At 43.4% G+C, this 20,479-nt stretch overlaps 1 protein-coding gene across 7 annotated transcripts in view; it reads right to left on the bottom strand.

Moving 5' to 3' along the window:
- LOC129826176 (homeobox protein cut-like 2) overlaps nucleotides 1-20,479 on the bottom strand; it is a 128,593-nt gene that overhangs the window by 89,767 nt on the left and 18,347 nt on the right. The window contains exon 2 of one of the 7 annotated variants that reach the window (XM_055886586.1): nucleotides 10,698-10,740. The exons of 4 other annotated variants lie outside the window; for them this stretch is intronic. The gene's annotated coding sequence lies outside the window, so the exon portion shown is untranslated. Of the gene's footprint in view, nucleotides 1-8,741; nucleotides 10,664-10,697; nucleotides 11,409-20,479 lie in introns of those variants that run through there. 2 more of the 7 variants (XM_055886585.1, XM_055886584.1) reach the window with 2 other exon arrangements.

Here is a 20,479-nt window from a genome sequence, read left to right as displayed (position 1 = left end):
ACATATGTGCAGAAGTGCACTCACACACGCACCCACACACGCACTCACTTGTACACACACACACACACACACACACACACACACACACACACACACACACACACACACACACACACACACACACACACACACACACATACACACATACACACACACACACACACACACACAAACTTGCCTGCCAGGCATCTACATGTACCTCTCAGGACTGGCTCTCTCTTCATCAGCTTCACTCAGTGCACACTGTTTCAATTCACTGCTTCTCAAAGACACACAAAGAGCCTTTCCCTCCATTCAGAGCAAACCCACCAAACCAAAATTGGTTCTGTGAAAGTTCTCAGAACATTTGTTACGTTGCGGCAAATGTTCTCATAACACAACATTGTAGAATCATCCGCACAACTACACAATTGTGCAGTTGTGCGGATGATTCTACAATGTTTCTTTTAGGGTGCAAAAACATTCACCTGATGTTACAAGAACGTTCCTCGAACCCATTTCATCTGTTCTTTAAAAGTTTCCCAGAATCTTTCGTTGTGGGAACAGTCTTGTGGGAATATTGTGGAGACATCACAAAAGATATGTTCCCACAACACAAAAACTATCCAGTTGTGTGGATGATTCTACAATGTTTCTTTTAGGGTGAAAAAAACATTCACCTAATGTTACAAGAATGTTCACAGAAACATTAAAACTGTCCGGTTGTGCTGAAATTCAGATAATGTTTTTATCAGGGTGCACAAAACATTCCTAAAATATTGCAAGAATGTTGACAGAACAGCCTTTCTGAGTTCTTTAAAAGCTTCCCGGAACATTTAATTAGGTTGTGTATGGGTGCATTACAAGAGATAGGTTCCCAAAACACAGAATATGCTCAGTTGTGATGACATTCATACAATGTTTAATAATTAAGTTGCACATTCCAATAATATTGTAAGAATGTTGACAGAACACCTGGTATAAGTTCTTTAAAAGGTTCCCAGAACATTTAATTAAGTTATGGGAGTTGTTAGGGATGTTGTAAGAATATTCTTGTTTGTATTGCACAGAACAATCCCACAATGTTGCACATTGTTACACAATTTCCAAATAAGTCCGTTTTTATGACATTCATAGCATATGCGTTTTAGGTTTAACATTTGAGGACAGTGTTGTAGCTGATCTAGGAAACATTGTATTTTAATTTCATTCACAGGACATTTTAACAGCATTTGAATCATACAAATACTGTAACGGTTGTCCTCCTCCTCTTCGTCCGAAGAGGAGGAGTAGGGATTGGACCAAAGCGCAGCATGAAAGTTTGACATAACGAATTTATTAAAGAAAAAAACGAAACACGATAAACACTTGAAAGGATTATCAAAATAACAAAACGACGTAGACAGACCTGAACATGGAACTTACATAAATACACGAAGAACTCATGAACAGGAACAGACTACAAACACGAACAACAAAACGAAACAGTCCCGTGTGGTGCACATACACAGACACAGGAGACAACCACCCACAAACAAACAGTGTGAACAGCCTACCTTTATATGGTTCTCAATCAGAGGAAAAGTCAAACACCTGTCTCTGATTGAGAACAATATAAGGCTAATTACAAATGACCTACACATAGAAACACAAAACATAGAATGCCCACCCCAACTCACGCCCTGACCAACTAAACACATTCAAAATAACAGAAAATAGGTCAGGAACGTGACAAATACACCTATATTTGTACACTTCATATGTTGACAATCTCCACATGTGAGCTTTGAACCTGCAAAGTTTGGTTGGAATCATGTAGTAATCATGTAGTAATCATGTAGTCATGTAGTAATCATGTAGTAATCATACATGGAATCATGTAGTAACCAAAAAAAGTGTTAAACAAATCAAAACACCAATAAGAAGAAGAGACTTGCCTGGGCCAAGAAACATGAGCAATGAACATTAGACCAGTGGAAATTTCTCCTGTGGTCTGGAGTCCAAATTGGAGATTTTTGGTTCCAACAGCCGTGTCTTTGTGGTGTGGGTGAATGGATGATCTCCGCATGTGTATTTCCCACCGTAAAGCACGGAGGAGGAGGTGTTATGGTGTGGAGGTGCTTTGCTGGTGACACTGTCAGTGATTTATTTAGAATTGAAGGCACACTTAACCAGCATGGCTACCACGGCATTCTGCAGTGATTCCATTTGGTTTGGGCTTAGTGGGACTATCATTTGTTTTTCAACAAAACAATGACCGAACACACCTCCAGGCTGTGTAAGGGTTATTTGACCAAGAAGGAGAGTGATGGAGTGCTGCATCAGATGACCTGGCCTCCACAATCACCCAACCTCAACCAAAGTGAGATGATTTTGGATGAGTCGGACCGCAGAGTGAAGGAAAAGCAGCCAACAAGTGCTCAGCATATGTGGGAACTCCTTCAAGACTGTTGGAAAAGCATTCCAGGTGAAGCTGGTGGGAGAAGGCCAAGAATGTGCAAAGCTGTCATCAAAGCAAAGGGTGGCTATTTGAAGTATCTTAAAAAGAAAATATATTTGGATTTGTTTAACACTTTTTTGGTTACTACATGATTCCATGTGTTATTTTATAGTTTTGATGTCTTCACTATTATTCTACAATGTGGATAATATTAAAAATATTAAAACCCTTGAATGAGTAGGTGTTCTAAAACTTTTGACTGGTACAGGTGTCCTTCCTAACTAATTTGTCGGAAACCGCTCATGGATTTCACCATAAGGGAAATGGTGACTTTAAAACAGTTACGGAGTTTACTATTTGTGATAGGAGAAAACTGAGGATTGATCAACAACACTGTAGTTACTCCACAATACTAACCTAAATGACAGAGTGAAATTAAGGAAGCCTGTACAGAGTACAAAATATTCCAAAACATGTATGCTGTTTGCAATAAGGCACTAAAATAAAACTACAAAAAATGTGGCAAAGGAATTACCTTTATGTCCTGAATACAAAGTGTTATGTTTGGGGAAATCCAACACAACACATCACTGTGTAGCACTCTTCATATTTTCAAGCATGGTGGTGGCTGCATCATGTTATGGGTCTACTTGTCATCGGCAAGGACTAGGGAGTTTTTTTTACCATAAAAAAACGTGGAATAGAGCTAAGCACAGGCAAACTCCTAGAGGAAAACCTGGTTGAGTCTGCTTTCCAACAGACACTGTGAGACAAATTCACCTTTCAGAGAACATTTGCCGGGACCTAATGAATGTTATGGGAAATTTCACGGAACCAGTTTTGTTTTGATGGTTAAACATTAGTGGTACATTGTGTTATTACATTACCTGGAAACCTAATGATAACTTTTGGGGAATGTTCTGTGGTGGTTGTTACAGATGCTGTGCACAACATTTTAATGAATGTTAGGAGAACAATCCAAGGATATTTTATTTTAAACATTTTCCTTTGAACGTTTTTGTTATGTTATCATTCTAATGTTAGATAAAACAAGAACTTATTGGGAATTTTAGCTAATGTTCTGAGAATGTTACCGGTTTGCTAAGAAGAGATTGAATGCAGCTTCGGGAACACAAGACATGCCCACCACAGAGCATGTGATACAGCTCATTACTGGGCACACAGAGTGGAGAGAGCAGGGGACAGGTATGTACAACTCCATCACTCAGTCGTCACACAACCTTTTACACTTCTCAAAACATTCAGGTTGCTATTTAGCTCCTGTTTTGAATACTACATGCAATATCGAAAATCAAGATACAATCCTGACATAGAAACTGTCTGAGGGCTACCTGAGGAAACATTCACAGTAGCAGGCCCCAAACAAAACACACACATGCATGTTACATTTACAGGTCATGAAATGTAGCTGCTTTGTTAACAGTTCTCGACCCAACAACCAAACAGAGATTGAGCCATTAGCAGACTGTCCCCAATCAGAGGAAAGGGAAGGGAAGGGGGATAAAATCTATTTCGGTCAGCGACATTGATCTCCCACACTACAACATGGCTCTGGGGGTCAGGGCTGTGTGTGTGTTTGTTAGAGAGAGTGTGTTTGGAATGTAGGATTGGGGAAGAAGGGTATTGTGACCTGCAAACAGTCTTGTGAACCCTCCCTAAACCTTAAGGCTATCGCATGACCTGAGGCAAAGCATTACTGACATTAAAAAGGCCTGAACTTCTCAGCATTGGAGTTTCAAACACGTAATCAATGGGGCCACATGTGCACACATTTTCTGCACCGCCAGTAGAACGCTCTTTCTCCCCCTACAACACAACGTTGCAGCCTGTTTTCCGCTGTGTGTTCATGTTAATGTCAGCAATAATGAAGACCTGAAGCACGCGAAGTGGAGACAGGAGCTCGGTTGGAAACATAAACAGTGGAAAATCAGGAGAAAGACCAGGATGTGAAAAACCTGTCAGATTCTCTGTGTCAGGCGGCTCCTGTGCTACAGCACAATCGGCTCAGACTGGGAGGGGAACAAATGGCCTAATTCACACTGGGTGTGTGAGTGCCTCTGCTGTCTAGCACTGTGAGCGGGGAATTAGATCTATGGTTTGTAGCCTTCATCCCTTTCCAGACAGACTTGTTCCGGCTCAGAGGCGCTGCCTAATCCGCACCTCTCTCCCGCTTGCGCTCCTGGAAAATGACTTCACACAGCTGCCTCAAACGGCCAACATAGCAATTCTCGTATGACTGAACTCCAAAAAAACACCTCAGCAGACCTCCCATAGCTCATTTAACATACCAATCCCTCAAATGCCCCCCCACATCTGGAAGGAAACAAAAAGGAAAACAACAACAGCCCCTCTTGATCATTTAAGGGCCCTTTTCTCTGGTGAACTGTCAGAATCAGCAATACTGGGTGAGTAATGCCTGTGGACATACTGTACCTACCCCCAATAGTACGTGATGAAGGAAAGACATAGCTTCAACCAATAGTACATGGTTTAGGGCTAGACATAAGACAGGGCTAGACATACACTGAGTGTACAAAACATTAGGAACACCTACTCTTTCCATGACATAGATAGACTGACCAGGTGAATCCAGGTGAAAGTTATGATCCCCTATGGATGTCACTTGTTAAATCCACTTCTGTCAGTGTAGATGAACGAGAGGAGCCAGGTTAAAGGCGGATTTTTAAGCCTTGAGACAATTGAGATATGGATTGTGTATGGTGTGCCATTCAGAGGGTGAATGGGCAACACAAAATATGTACAGTGCATTCGGGAAAGTATTCACATTTTGTTATGTTACAGCCTTATTCTAAAATGGAAAAAATAACACATAATCCTCATCAATCTACACACAATACCCCATAATCAAAGCGAAAACAGGTTAATACATTTTTGCACATTTACAAATAAAAAAACAGAAATACCTTATTTACATTAGTAATCAGACCCTTTGCTATGAGACTCGAAATTGAGCTCAGGTGCATCTTGTTTCCATTGATCCTCATCAAAAAATGTCTGCAGCATTGAAGGTCCCCAAGAGCACAGTGGCCTCAATCATTCTTAAATAGAAGAAGTTCTTCCTAGAACTGTCCGCCCGGCCAAACCGAGCAATCGGGGGTGAAGGGCCTTGATCAGGGAGGTGATCAAGAACCCGATGGTCACTCTGACAGAGCTCTGGAGTTTGTCTGTGGAGATGGGAGAACCTTCCAGAAAGACAACCATCTCTGCAGCACTCCACCAATCAGGCCTTTATGGTAGAGTGGCCAGACGGAAGCACCTCCTCAGCAAAAAAGGCACATGACAGCCTGCTTGGAGTTTGCCAAAATGAACCTAAGACTCTCAGACCATGAGAAACAACATTCTCTGGTCTGATGAAACCAAGATTGAACTCTTTGAACTCTGGCCTGAATGCTAAGCGTTACGTCTGGAAGAAACCTGGCACCATCTCTATGGTGAAGCATGGTGGTGGCCGCATAATACTGTGGGGAGGTTTTTCAGTGGCAGGGAGACTAGTCAGGATCGAGGGAAAGATGAACAGAGCAAAGTACAGAGATTATTGATGAAAACCTGCTTCAGAGCGTTCAGGACCTCAGACTGGGGTAAAGGTTCACCTTCCAATAGAACTACGACCCTAAGCACACAGCCAAGACAACGCATGAGTGGCTTCGGGACAAGTCTCTGAATGTCCTTGAGTTGCCCAGCCAGAGCCTGGACTTGAACCCGATCGAACATCTCTGGAGAGACCTGAAAAAAGCTGTGCAGCGACGCTCCCCATCCAACCTGACAGAGCTTGAGAGGATCTGCGAAGAAGAATGGGAGAAACTCCCCAAGTACAGGTGTGCCAAGCTTGTAGTGTAATACCCAAGAAGACTCGAGGCTGTAATCGCTGAAAAAGGTGCTTCAACAGAGTACTGAGTAAAGGTTCTGAATACTTATGTAAATGTTATATATATTTTATACATTTGCAAAATATAACAACTTTTTTTGCTTTGTCATTTTGGGGTATTGTGTGTAGTTTGATGAGGTAAAAAAACTATTTAATCCATTTAAGAATAAGGCTGTAAAGTAACAAAATGTGGAAAAAGTCAAGGGGTCTGAATACTTCCGAATGCATTGTAAGTACCTTTGAACAGGGTATGGTAGTAGGTGCCAAGGCGCACCGGTTTGAGTGTGTCAAGAACTGCAACGCTGCTGGGTTTTTCCCACTCAACAGTTTCCCATGTGTATCAAGAATGGTCCACCACCCAAAGGACTCCATCCAGCCAACTTGACACAACTGTGGGAAGCATTGGAGTCAACATGGGCCCGCTTCCCTGTGTAATGCTCTCGACACCTTGTAGAGTCCATGCCCCGACGAATTGAGGCTGTTCAGGGCAGAAGAGGATGCAACTCCATATTAGGAAGGTGTTAACATGTCAACCACCATACTGAATCATCATACTCAGGTGAGAGAGGACTACTTTGATGACACGTCACACTAATACTATCTGAGATGCCCTTGGAAGGAGGTTGGGTCACATGAAGTTTAATAATGAGCTAATCTTGTTCCGTGGTAAGACTTCTGTTGCTGGGAATTGCTCTGTCTCTATCTTGTTCCCAACACTCGTCCAGGGGGATGAAGACAGGTTGACTTTTGTCCCATGACAATATCAAGACCAGGCTCCCCTCCTCTCTGGGAACACCAGGCACAGCAAGTTCTCACATCAAACCTGTCTATTGGGCTGAATGTTTCTGTTAGTTTTTATCAATGAAAAGGGACAAGCAAGATAGTGATGACTGGAGGGGGGGATCGGAGGAACACTGGTCCATTTGGGTCATTCAGGGTAAGTCAGTGTAGTGGCAGGGCACTCAGACAAACACTTGAGTACAGAAGACGGGAAACTGTGAGAGCTCCTTCACACGCCCTTGAATACCCACAATGCTCCATGAATACCCACCTAAAAGAATGTGTTTCAAAGCCCTGCACTTATTCACCTGCTCTTGTGCTTACTCAGAATAGGATGTTGAGGGAAGGAGTAGAGAAGGAATAGTAAGGGGAAGAATGAAAAGGGGAAATGCAAGTGGCTAGGACTGATTGTACACTGAACAAAAATATAAAACGCAACATGTAATGTTTTGGTCACGTGTTTCATGAGCTACAATAAAAGATCCCTGAAAAGCTCCATATGCATAAAAAGCTTATTTGTCTCAAATTTTGTGCACAAATGTGTTTACATCCCTGTTAGTAAGCATATCTCCTTTACCAAGATAATCCATCCACCTGACAGGTGTGGCATATCAAGAAGCTGATTAAACGGCATGACCATTACACAGGTGCACCTTGTGCTGGGGACAATAAAAGGCCACTCTAAAATGTGCAGTTTTGTCACACAACACAATGCCACAGATGTCTCAAGTTTTGAGGGAGAATGCAATTGGCATGCTGACTGCAAGAATGTTTACCAGAGCTGTTGCCAGAGAATGGAATGCTCATTTCTTTACCATAAGCCCCCTTCAGCATAGTTTTAGAGAATTTGGCAGTACGTCCAACCAGCCTCAGAAACGCAGACCACATGTAAGGCGTTGTGTGGGCAAGCGGTTTGCCCCATGGTGGTGGTAGGGTTATGGTATGCGCAGGCATAAGCTATGGACAACGAACAATTGCATTTTATCGATGGTAATTTGAATGCACAGAGATACCGTGACGAGATCCTGAGGCCCATTGTTGTGCCATTCATCCACTGCCATCACGTCATGTTTCAGCATGATAATGCACAGGATGTACACACATCCTGAAAGCTGAAAATGTCCCAGTTCTTCCATGGCCTGCATACTCACCAGACTTGTCACCCATTGAGCATGTTTGGGATGCTCTGGATCGATGTGTCCAACAGCATGTTTAAGTTCCTGCTAATATCCAGCAACTTCACAATCAATAGCCTGATCAAATCTATGCGAAGAAGATGTGTCGCGCTCCATGAGGCAAATGGTGGTCACACCCGATAGTGAGTGGTTTTCTGATCCACGCCACAACTTTTTTTGAAAGGTATATGTGACCAACAGATGCATATCTGTATTCCCAATCATGTGACATCCATAGATTAAGGCCTAATGAATTTATTTCAATTGACTGATTTCCTCATATGAACTGTAAAATATTTGAAATTGTTGCATGTTGCGTTTATATTTTTGTTCAGTACAAATAGACAATATCTGAGTTTGGGCCATTATCGTCTAGACCCTGCAAGCCCTTGGATCACTGGTGTAAAATGACATAACATGTATATGTCAATGCAGCCCACCAGTGAACAGAGGGACTGACCTGTAGAATTCAAGGTCTGAGATCACTTAGCAGATGTTCTGACTATGACCAGACGGCAGCAGTCAGCTGATGTTCTGACTACGACCAGACGGCAGCACGCTGAAAAAAAACACATAACTTTTGAACTTCCCAAGAACTCCTGCAGCATCAACAGTGAAATACAAGAGAGATACAATATTAAAATGGAAGGGAAATCATTCAAACCTGAGATGCCGTGGTAAAGAGGAGAGAGAGACAGGTGATTTATCCTCTTCACGGCCTTTTCACACTAAATTAAACTGTTGAGTCCATTCCCCCGTGCCAGCTAGTTATCTTTCCGGGCTAATTTAACACTATAATTTACATTCCATATAAAATACATCCTTATGTGGCGCTGTCAAATCCGTACATCATTGGCGGAGAGTGCTCCAGTTTCCAAGAAAAGAACTAAATTAGATCATATTCATGATGCAATTAAACACTTCAGTGGGAATCGATGTAAAACCGATGAGCCCTGAAAACAATGCATATGGCTGAGAACATTAGAACACATTACCTTCCCCTGGATCCCTCGCTCCAGACGCAATTTAAAATCCTCCACCATCCACTCTCCGTCTCTCCAGATTCATAACGCACGGCGATAATAAATGAATTTTTCACAAAATTATTCAACTACTAAATTGCCCATGGTAACTGAATATCAGATGAAAGTGATGTGAATTATTAAGTAGAGAAACTGTTTGTTCTCACCATGGGTGTAATAATCGCCCCAAATGAGGAGGAAAGGGGAGAGAGAGGGGAAGGTTACTGTAAAGGAGGTTTTACAATAAACATTACTGTTGACGTAAAACTGAAAACTTTGTCTGCCGCCTGGGCCTCCCGCTGAGACGATGGCATCGACCAATTTCCCTTGGGCGGTAGTGTGGGTTTTCTTATGGATACAGAGATGAGTACATTACCAGCCTCTGCTGCACATACACACACACAGATCTGACAACACACTGGCACACCACTGTAACACCAAGCCAATGTTGCACCAACATCACCACATTTTACATAATCAGACAGACAGATAGACAGACAGCAAGGCACAACACAAACAGCAGCACATTGGATCACATCAACTACCTGTCACCGTCTTCTCCGCAGCCATCAACTACAATTTGACTGGGCATGTCACAATTGGATTCAGTGGGAAAACAGATAAATTGTATTTTTTAAATGCCTTTAGCTACAGTAAAAAAAATACATCTTTAGCACACCTTACACTTTGAGTAGACAGCACTGAAGATTCCATTTCCACACCACCACACCCTCTTTCCCCTGTCAAAAGTTCAAACTTGTTCACAGTAAAAGATGGATCTAATGAAATTCAGAATTTAAGAGGCAGAGGGGGCAGGAGGGCAACAATTTGTAACCATTTCTGACAGAGTGAGTTCGCCTCTCCAACTGAAACAGTAATTATGCTTAATGGTCCTTTAATCTGTCCATCAGGCTGGAGGTGAGCAGCCAGGTTACGCTAAAGTGCTGGGCGCGTCACACCGTGTCAGGGCCCAGCCAGTGGGGTGAAGTCCTTCAGTAGAGAACCCATGAACACTCATCTCACCATGCCAAACCACAGGTCTCTGGGATCCAGGCTGAACTGATAGACACATCACCTCCTGACGTTAGCACTTACTGCTTAACAATCACAATAATTGGGGTACAAGGGCAGGGGAAAACTGAACACACTCTCAGGGAAACACACCCCGAATTTTAAGAAGAAGAAGTGAAAAGAGGGCAAAGGATTCAATTATGAAGGAAACATTTGGAAAGAGTTCCAGACTTGGGTTTTTTACTACCAATATGTTAAATAAAGTGAAATTAAAAGGTTCAATTGAAGAGAAAACATTTAAAAAAGGACTACATGAATAATTCATTTGATGTGTTGTCGACAGGTCCTAAACTATTCTCTCCAGCTGGAGTCATGGTACTCACATTAACTCCAGAAGGATCTGTCCAGGTTTCACAGAATTATGACCTATGAAAGCAAGATGGGAAGGGGGTTCAACATGCTAATTCAACTTGAACTAGGAATCCAGGGATATGACCTGGGTGATCCCAGAGCCCTGCAGTCTGCATATCTGATCCAGAGATCCTCCTCCTTACTGGGGAAGCCAAGACGGAGACCCATCCATCAGGGAGATACTACTAGATTTATCCCAACAGCATTACCAGAAACACAGGAGCCGTGCCAGTACAGGGCCGAACAAATAATACCTTTGTACCCAGTGTCATTTGTACTCAACGCAGGAGTCTGGCCGTCTCCAGGGCTCAAAGAGAGAACTGCTAGTCCCGGCCATGAATCTACACTTCTGCCCGGCTTATTTTGTTATCTTGGACAAGCATTCTCCCACAGCATTTCACTGGTAGAATAAAGAGGGGCGAGAGAACGAATCACTCCCAACCCCACCACTGTTGTTCCCCAGGCTGTCAACACTTCTCAGCCTGCTTCACCCCCGCCTAGCCACATCGATACAGAGAAGTGACTGCCGTTTGCTTTATGATTGGCTTTCTTTCTTTTCCTCTTTCCTCTTTTCTCTTTCTTTTCACAACCCCCACTATTTCCGGTCTAATCAGTCCGGCCGGCCTGGACAACAGGACAGAGGCATTGTCTCTTTAAGTGAGAGCTGCAGGCATTGTATAACAGCATCCCCTACCCATTTCCTCGCGTTTATACTAGTGGGTACACCACTGTTTATACTAGTGGGTACACCACTGTTTATACTAGTGGGTACACCACTGTTTATACTAGTGGGTACACCACTGTTTATACTAGTGGGTACACCACTGTTTATACTAGTGGGTATTCCGTGTTTGCTGGAACAATTACAGTATGACAAATGGTCCATCAATGCCCTGTATCAGGGCAGACCTGACAGGAATCCTATACGTAGGGCGGCCATTCGCCTCCCTGCTCCGCGTCTCTGGGGTCCCATGCTTTAGTATCCATGACAACGTGCAAGCCACTCTCCACGCTTGCCACTTGACGGTGAAAGATGGGCGTCCGTGAGTGGCTGTGGAAATTAGCCTTTGACATGTCGTATTCCACTGCATTCCCGCCCTCCAAGGGGCTCTGCACAGGGAACCTCCTTTTCACAAACAAACACACACCCTTTTTCACCTCTCGTGATACTGTAAGTTACAATCCCCTGTTCCATTCCAAATATAAAAAGCAGCAAATATAAGAGAGGGAACAACATCCCTATCCATAAACCAAGTGCATGAAATAGACAGATGGTGAGTGAGAGTCTAGAAGAGGTATCAATAGATTATCATCAGACATAAAGACCAAGCCTCAGACAACTGTCCTATTCCCTTTCCCGGTACATAAACGACTTCTCAAAAATACGATTCATCCCAGAAAACAAGACTGACATTTAATTGAGCAGCTCCTGTGCTCTACATTAAACACAGGAAAGTATTTGTTTTTCAGTCAAGTAGCAGCTGTTCATTATGCCTCACCTTTTGGCTTATTGATACAAGAAACTCGGGGGTTTTGGGAAGGGACTGAATTGCATGGGACTTCTCTGTGTTGAAGAATGGACTATGGATGTAATACACAAAAGTATGTGGACACTTGCTCGTCGAACATCTCATTCCAAAATCATGGGCAATAATATGGAGTTGGTTCCCCCTTTGCTCCAATAACAGCCTCCAATGTTCTGTGAAAGCTATCCAGTAGATGTTGGACCATTGCTGCAGGGACTTGCTTCCATGCAGCCACAAGAGCATTAGTGTGGTTGGGCACTGATGTTGAGCGATAAGGCCTGGCTCGTATTTGGCTTTCAAATTCATCCCAAAGGTGGTCGAGGGGGTTGAGGTCAGGGCTCTGTGCAGGCCAGTCAAGTTCTTCCAAACCGATCTTGACAAGCCATTTCTGTATGGACCTCGCTTTCGTCTAGAATGTTATTGTATGATGTAGCATTAAGATTTCCCTTCACTGGAACTAAGGGGCTAGTCCGACCATGAAAAACAGCCCCAGACCTTTATTCCTCCTCCACCAAACTTTACAGTTGGCATTATGTATTTGGCAGGTAGCGTTCTCCTGGCATCCGCCAACCACACACACAGATTCGTCCGTCGGGCAGGCAGATGGTGAAGCATGATTCCTCACTCCAAAGAACACGTTTCTTGGCATTGGCATTGCACATGGTAATCGTAGGCTTGTGTGCGGCTACTCGGCCATGGAAACCCATTTCATGAAGATCCCGACGAACAGTTCTTGTGTTGCAACTGAGGACAAACGACTTTTACACGCTACGTGCTTCGCACTCGGCGGTCCAGCTATGTGAGCTTGTGTGGCCTACACTTCGCGCCTGAGCCTGTTGCTCCTAGTAGTTTCCACTTCACAATAACAGCACTTACAGTTGACCGGGGCAGCTCCAGCAGGGCAGAAATTTGATAAACTGACTAATTGGAAAGGTGACATCCTATGACGATGCCACGTTGAAAGTCACTGAGCTTTTCAGTAAGGCCACTCTACTGCCAATGTTTGTCTATAGAGATTGCATGGCTGTGCTTGATCTTATACATCTGTCAGCAACGGCTGAAGCTGAAATGGCTGAATTGACTAATTTGAAAGGGTGTCCACAAACTTTTGCATATATGGTGGAAAAGGCTCTAGTTCAGAGAATGATGCTTGGGTGGTTAATCGTCATGTCTGTGTTTCCTGTGTGTGAGGTTTTGAGTCTTATAAACACGGTATCAAAGAAGAACTGTAAAGTCAAGACAATAAGAGAGCAGGATGAACATAAAACAACTGGGGACAGAAAAACTGGATAGAGGGCCTCAAGAGTGGCGCAGTGGTCTAAGGCACTGCATCGTAGTGCTGGAGGCATCACTACACACCCAGGTTTGGCCGGGGGGACTCATCACGCTCTAGCAACTCCTTGTGGCAGGCCGGGCGCCTGCAGGCTGACCTCGGTCGTCAGGTGAACAGTGTTTCCTCTGACACATTGGTGCGGCTGGCTTCCGGGTTAAGCGGGTGGGTGTTAAGAAGCGCGGTTTTGCGAGTCATGTTTTGGAGGACGCATGACTCGACGTTCGCTTCCTCAGCCCATTGGGGAGTTGCAGCGATGAGACGAGATCGAAATTGGGGAGAAAAAGGGGGTAAAATACACACAAAAAAATATATATACAGTTGAAGTCGGAAGTTTACATACACTTAGGTTGGAGTCATTAAAACTCGTTTTCAACCACTCCACAAATTTCTTGTTAACAAACTATAGTTTTGGCAAGTCGGTTAGGACATCTACTTTGTGCATGACACAAGTCATTTTTCCAAAAATTGTTTACATACAGATTATTTCACTTATAATTCACTGTATCACAATTCCAGTGGGTCAGAAGTTTACATACACTAAGTTGACTGTGCCTTTAAACAGCTTGGAAAATTCCAGAAAATGATGTCATGGCTTCAGAAGCTTCTGATAGGCTAATTGATATCATTTGAGTCATTTGGAGGTGTACCTGTGGATGTATTTCAAAGACTACCTTCAAACTAAGTGCCTCTTTGCTTGACATCATGGGAAAATCAAAAGAAATCAGCCAAGAAACGTCCCTTTTTCAGGACCCTGTCTTTCAAAGATAATTCGTAAAAATCGAAATAACTTCACAGATCTTCATTGTAAATGGCTTAAACATTGTTTCCTATGCTTGTTCAATGAACCATAAACAATTAATGAACATGTACCTGTGGAACGGTCGTTAAGACACTAACTGCTTACAGACGGTAGGCTATTAAGGTCACAGTTATGAAAACTTAGGACACTAAAGAGGCCTTTCTACTGACTCTGAAAAACACCAAAAGAAAGATGCCCAGGGTCCCTGCTCATCTGTGAAAAACGTGCCTTAGGCATGCTGCAAGGAGGCATGAGGACTGCAGATGTGGCCAGGGGAATAAATTGCAATGTCCGTACTGTGAGACGCCTAAGACAGTGCTACAGGGAGACAGGACGGACAGCTGATCGTCCTAGCAGTGGCAGACCGTGTAACAACACCTGCACAGGATCGGTACATCCGAACATCACACCGGTACAGGTGCAGGTACAGGATGGAAACAACAACTGCCCGAGATACACTAAGAACGCACAATCCCTCCATCAGTGCTCAGACTGTACGCAATAGGCTGAGAGAGGCTGGACTAAGGGTTTGTCGGCCTGTTGTAAGGCAGGTCTCACCAGACATCACCGGCAACAACGTTGCCTATGGGCACAAACCCACCATCGCTGGACCAGACAGGACTGGCAAAAAGTGCTCTTCACTGACGAGTTGCGGTTTTGTCTCACCAGGGGTGATGGTTGGATTTGCGTTTATCGTCGAAGGAATGAGCCTTACACCGAGGCCTGTACTCTGGCGCGGGATCGATTTGGGGGTGGAGGGTCCGTCATGGTCTGGGGCGGTGTGTCACAGCATCATCGGGCTGAGCTTGTTGTCATTGCAGTGAAATCTCAACGCTGTACGTTACAGGGAAGACATCCTCCTCCCTCATGTGGTACCCTTCCTGCAGACTCATCCTGAGCTGACCCTCCAGCATGACAATGCCACCAGCCATACTGTCGTTCTGTGCGTGATTTCCTATAAAGACAGGAATGTCAGTGTTCTGCCATGGTCAGCGAAGAGCCTGGATATCAATTCTATTGAGCATGTCTGGGACCTGTTGGATCGGAGGGTGAGGGCTAGGGCCTTTCCCCCCCAGAAATGTCCGGGAACTTGCAGATGCCTTGGTGGAAGAGTAGGGTAACATCGCACAGCAAGAACTGGCAAATCTGGTGCAGTCCATGAGGAGGAGATGCACTGCAGTACTTAATGCAGTACTTAATGCAGTATCTGGCCACACCAGATACTGGCTGTTACTTTTGATTTTGACCTCCCTTTGTTCAGGGACACATTATTCAATTTCTGTTAGTCACATGTCTGTGGAACTTGTTCAGTTTATGTCTCAGTTGTTGAATCTTGTTATGTTCATACAAATATTTACACATGTTAAGTTTGCTGAAAATAAACGCAGTTGACAGTGAGAGAACGTTTCTTTTTTTGCTGAGTTTATATATATGTTTATTGGTGAGACACAAGGTCTGGCCAGGTCTGGTTGCTCATGAACAAATAGGCAGAAGACTAGGGATAGCCAAGGATATCAAGGTCAGAAAGCATCAAATCTGTGCCGGTCACCATCAATGATCTGTTATCAAGGACAGAAAAGATTACCAGTGCACAGTGAAGCTACATAAAGTGGGCGTATGTGACAACCAGGAGATATGTGATGAGGTGTCAGTGTTCGATAACCAGTATGAATTATACACCTGGATTGTGCAACAGTTGCCCATTATTCTTTTCAAAATTCTTCAAGTTCTGTCAAATTGGTTGTTGATCATTGCTAGACAACCATGTTCAGATCTTGCCATAGATTTTTATAAGTAGATTTAAGTGAAATCTGTAACTCGGCCACTCAGGAACATTCACTGTCTTCTTGGTAAGAAACTCCTGTGTAGATTTGAGTTTTTGTTTTAGGTTATTGTCCTGCGGAAAGGTGAATTCATCTCCCAGTGTCTGATGGAACGCAGACTGAACCAGGTTTTCCTCTAGGATTTGGGTGTGCTTAGCTCCATTCCATTTCTTTTTTATCCTGAAAAACTCCCCAGTCCTGAACGATTACAAGCATACCCATAACATGATGCAGCCACCACTATGATTGAAAATATAGAGAATGGTACTCAGTAATTTGTTGTATTAGATTTGCCCCAAACATAACACTTTATATTCAGGACAAAAAGTGAATTGCTTTGCCAATTTTTTTGCAGTATTACTTTAGTGCCTTGTTGCAAACAGGATGCATGTTTTGGACTATTTTTATTCTGTACAGGCTTCTTTCTTTTCACTCTGTCAATTAGGTTAGTATTGTGGAGTAACTACAGCAGGGGTGGGCAAACTTTTTGGCTCGAGGGCCACATCAGGATTTTGAAATTCAACGGAGGGACGTATTTTTGGGGGGACCAATTGTTTGTTAAATTCAATTTGCGGGGGCCTCCTGAGTGGCGCAGTGGTCTAAGGCACTGTATCGCAGTGCTTGAGGCGTCACTACAGACCCGGGTTCGATCCCAGGATGTCACAGGTGGCCGTGACTGGGAGCCCCATGAGGCGGCCCACAATTGGCTCAGCGTCGTCCGGGTTAGGCAGCACGCTGACATGGTTGCCAGGTGTATGGTGTTTCCTCTGACACATTGGTGCATCTGGCTTCCGGGTTAAGTGGGCATTGTGTCAAGAAGCAGTGCAGCTTGGCTGGGTCGTGTTTCTGAGGACGCACGGCACTCAACCTTCGCCTCTTCCGAGTCCGCACAGGAGTTGCAGCGATGGGACAAGACTGTAACTACCAATTGGATACCATGAAGAAAATAAAAAATTATGTCTCGTGGGCCAGATTGAAGTGCCCGGCGGGCAGTACTTTGCCCCCCTTGAACTACAGTATAGTACAATGTTGTTGATCCATCCTCTCCTACCACAGCCATTAAACTCTGTAACTGCTTTAAAGTCACCATTGGCCTCTGAATGAAATTCCTGAGCGGTTTCCTTCCTCTCCGGCAACTAAGTTAGGAAGGACGCCTGTATCTTTGTAGTGACTGGGTGAATTGATACACCATCAAAAGTGTAATTAATAACTTCACCATGCTCAAAGGGATATTCAATGTCTGTTTGTTTTTGTTTTTTTACCCATCTACCAATAGGTGCCCTTCTTTGAGAGGCATTGGAAAACCTCCCTGGTCTTTATGTTTGAAATTCACTGCTCGACTGAGGGACTTTGGAGATAATTGTATGTGTGGGGTACAGAGATGATGTAGTCATAAAAAAATGATGTTAAACACTATTATTTCACAAAGAGTGAGGCAATGCAACTTATTATGTGACTTGTTAAGCAAATGTGTACTCCTGAACTTATTTAGGCTTGCCATATCAAAGGGGTTGAATACTTATTGACTCAAGATATTTCACATTTTCATTTTTAATTAATTTGTAAAAATTTCTACAAACATAATTCCACTTTGACATTATGAGGTATTGTGTGTAGGCCAGAAACAAAACAATCTCTATTTAATCCATTTTGAATTCCGTCTGTAACATAATAAAATGTGAAAAAAGTGTGAATACTTTCTGAAGCCACTGTAGCGAAAGAAACAGCCCTGGCGCTGTACTTACCATGCACATTCCACTTTGACACATACACCTCTTTGGTGTTTATACTAAACTACAGTTGGAAGCTTAAAGTCATAAAATGCTTATGTGAAAGAAGGAAACAAAGCTTTGCAAATGTCTTGCACTGTCAGGAGCAGGATTTTTAGGGTTTGTGATTAATTCTATTTGGATAAACATGAAAGGGAGGGGAGAAATGGCTCCAGCTCTAGGAGGTAGGGTGTCAACTGATATAACCCAGCGTCTCATTTTCACCAGTTTGGGAGCAGACAGTTTTGCAGTGCCTTGCGGTTCTTAGTTATCTTCTGACTTTGTCTAATTCAATCAACACAACTCAGATCTGACTGTGAAATGGCACTCAGATCCCTTCAAGCTCAGCAAGTCAGAAACCACTGAATAAGTGGAACAGTCAAACTGACTAAATGAGCAAAGCACATGAGAAATAACTGCTGCTTTATCTCGAGCTGAGACCTCGTCCACTGTGGATGATGAGGAGGAGGGCATGCAAGCTGACCATCAGCTTTCTGTTGAAGTTACAGGATTGCATTCAGAGGGGACACAGGAGTCAAGTGCTGTGATGACGCTGCAGATGCTGCCTTGCTGTAATGTAGTGTACAGTAGGAGGTCAGCTTGTCACAGGAGACTGAATTCCCCCAGTTAATCACCTCCTCATAATGCTGATGTATCATTTCTGATACAACACTACCAAAATAGACAAAATACAATTATCTCCAACATATACACTGGATACTGGCTCTACCAGACAAAACATTTTAGCAAACAGACACAACATTCGGATTTAAAGGCCATTAGGGATTAAATTGTTTGCCAATTTCGAGTGGGAGAAGTGGGCGAAATGGTAGTAGAGAAAGGAACACAGGAAGGGAACACCCACCCTCAGCCAGCCCCCAAAATAAGCCCTGCCAGATCACCACAATCCCCTTCCATTCACCTCCTAATTCAAAGCGCCATTACATTATTAGATTTAATAAGCTCAAATAGCAGTTTGGGCCCCATCGTCATTATAAAGCCTTTACTTTCGTGCTGACTGCCAAATCTGTTTTGCACTAGCTACAGACTGCCAAACCCAACAATGGCAGATTAGTGAAGCCCTTCTCCCTTTGCAACAGAGGTTAATAAAAAGTGACAGGGCTAAGTCCAGTCCAATTAAGTATGCTGAGAGATATTATAGTAGTTTGTTACATCAGATGGTTATTGGATTAAACAGCATGCACAACAATTACATTTAAATTTTAATTTTCGGCACGCATAGAAAATAGGCTCTGAGTCTGAGAGAGCACGTGTCAGAACAAAGGCGGTATTACAATAACCCCTATTGTTCTATCTCACACTTCTACTAGACATTAGGGCTGGGAATTGCCAGGGACCTCACAATATGATATTATCACGATACTTAGGTGCCAATACGGTATGTGTTGCGATTTTCACGATTCTATATGTAACGTGATTCGATACTGTGATTTTGTTAAGATTCAATGTTCCAAACATATTACTCACTATTTGTCTGCTGCAGAGACAAGAGAGAGCCATGAGAAAATGAGTTTTGATCAGTCATGGAAATAAAAATGCTGAAAACAAATTGGCTCACTATTTAAAAAGAAGATGGAAAAACACTAGTGTTCTGGTGCAGGTACAGCAAACTAGCGTAAAAAGAATATAGTCAAAAAGACACGATATATCGTCAAAAATAATATCCAGATATGTAACTGTATCGATTTTTCCCCCCGTCACTACTAGGCATACTGTAGTATGGAATGATAGAGAGAGAGTCACGCCACTGTGAATCGTTTTCACACATTACTTAATCAATGTTTTCAAACTAAATTTGTGGACAGATCTAAATTACACCAAACTAGTGAATGGAATGGAACAGGTTGGAAGTTTTATTTATATTTATTTATTTTACCTTTATTTAACTAGGCAAGCCAGTTAAGAATAAATTCTTATTTTCAATGACGGCCTAGGAACAGTGGGTTAACTGCCTTGTTCAGGGGAAGGATGACAGAATTTTACCTTGTCAGCCTTTCGGTTGCAAGTCCAACACTCTAACCACTAGGCTACCTGCCGCCCCTACACTCTAACCACTAGGCTACCTGCAGCCCCTACACTCTAACCACTAGGCTACCTGCCGCCCCTACACTCTAACCACTAGGCTACCTGCCGCCCCTACACTCTAATCACTAGGCTACCTGCAGCCCCTACACTCTAACCACTAGGCTACCTGCCGCCCCTACACTCTAACCATTAGGCTACCTGCCGCCCCTACACTCTAATCACTAGGCTACCTGCCGCCCATACACTCTAACCACTAGGCTACCTGCCGCCCCTACACTCTAACCACTAGGCTACCTGCCGCCCCTACACTCTAACCACTAGGCTACCTGCCGCCCCTACACTCTAACCCCTAGGCTACCTGCCGCCCCAAACTGGAAGTTGACTAACCCTTGCTAGCATTTATTGAATTGACCAGGCTACTTTAAGTCTTAGTCATTGGTTTTATGTCTTCCTGAATA

Source organism: Salvelinus fontinalis, chromosome 28 (assembly GCF_029448725.1).
Source record: "Salvelinus fontinalis isolate EN_2023a chromosome 28, ASM2944872v1, whole genome shotgun sequence".
NCBI lineage: Eukaryota > Metazoa > Chordata > Actinopteri > Salmoniformes > Salmonidae > Salvelinus > Salvelinus fontinalis.
This window is presented reverse-complemented; position numbering and strand designations above follow the sequence as displayed.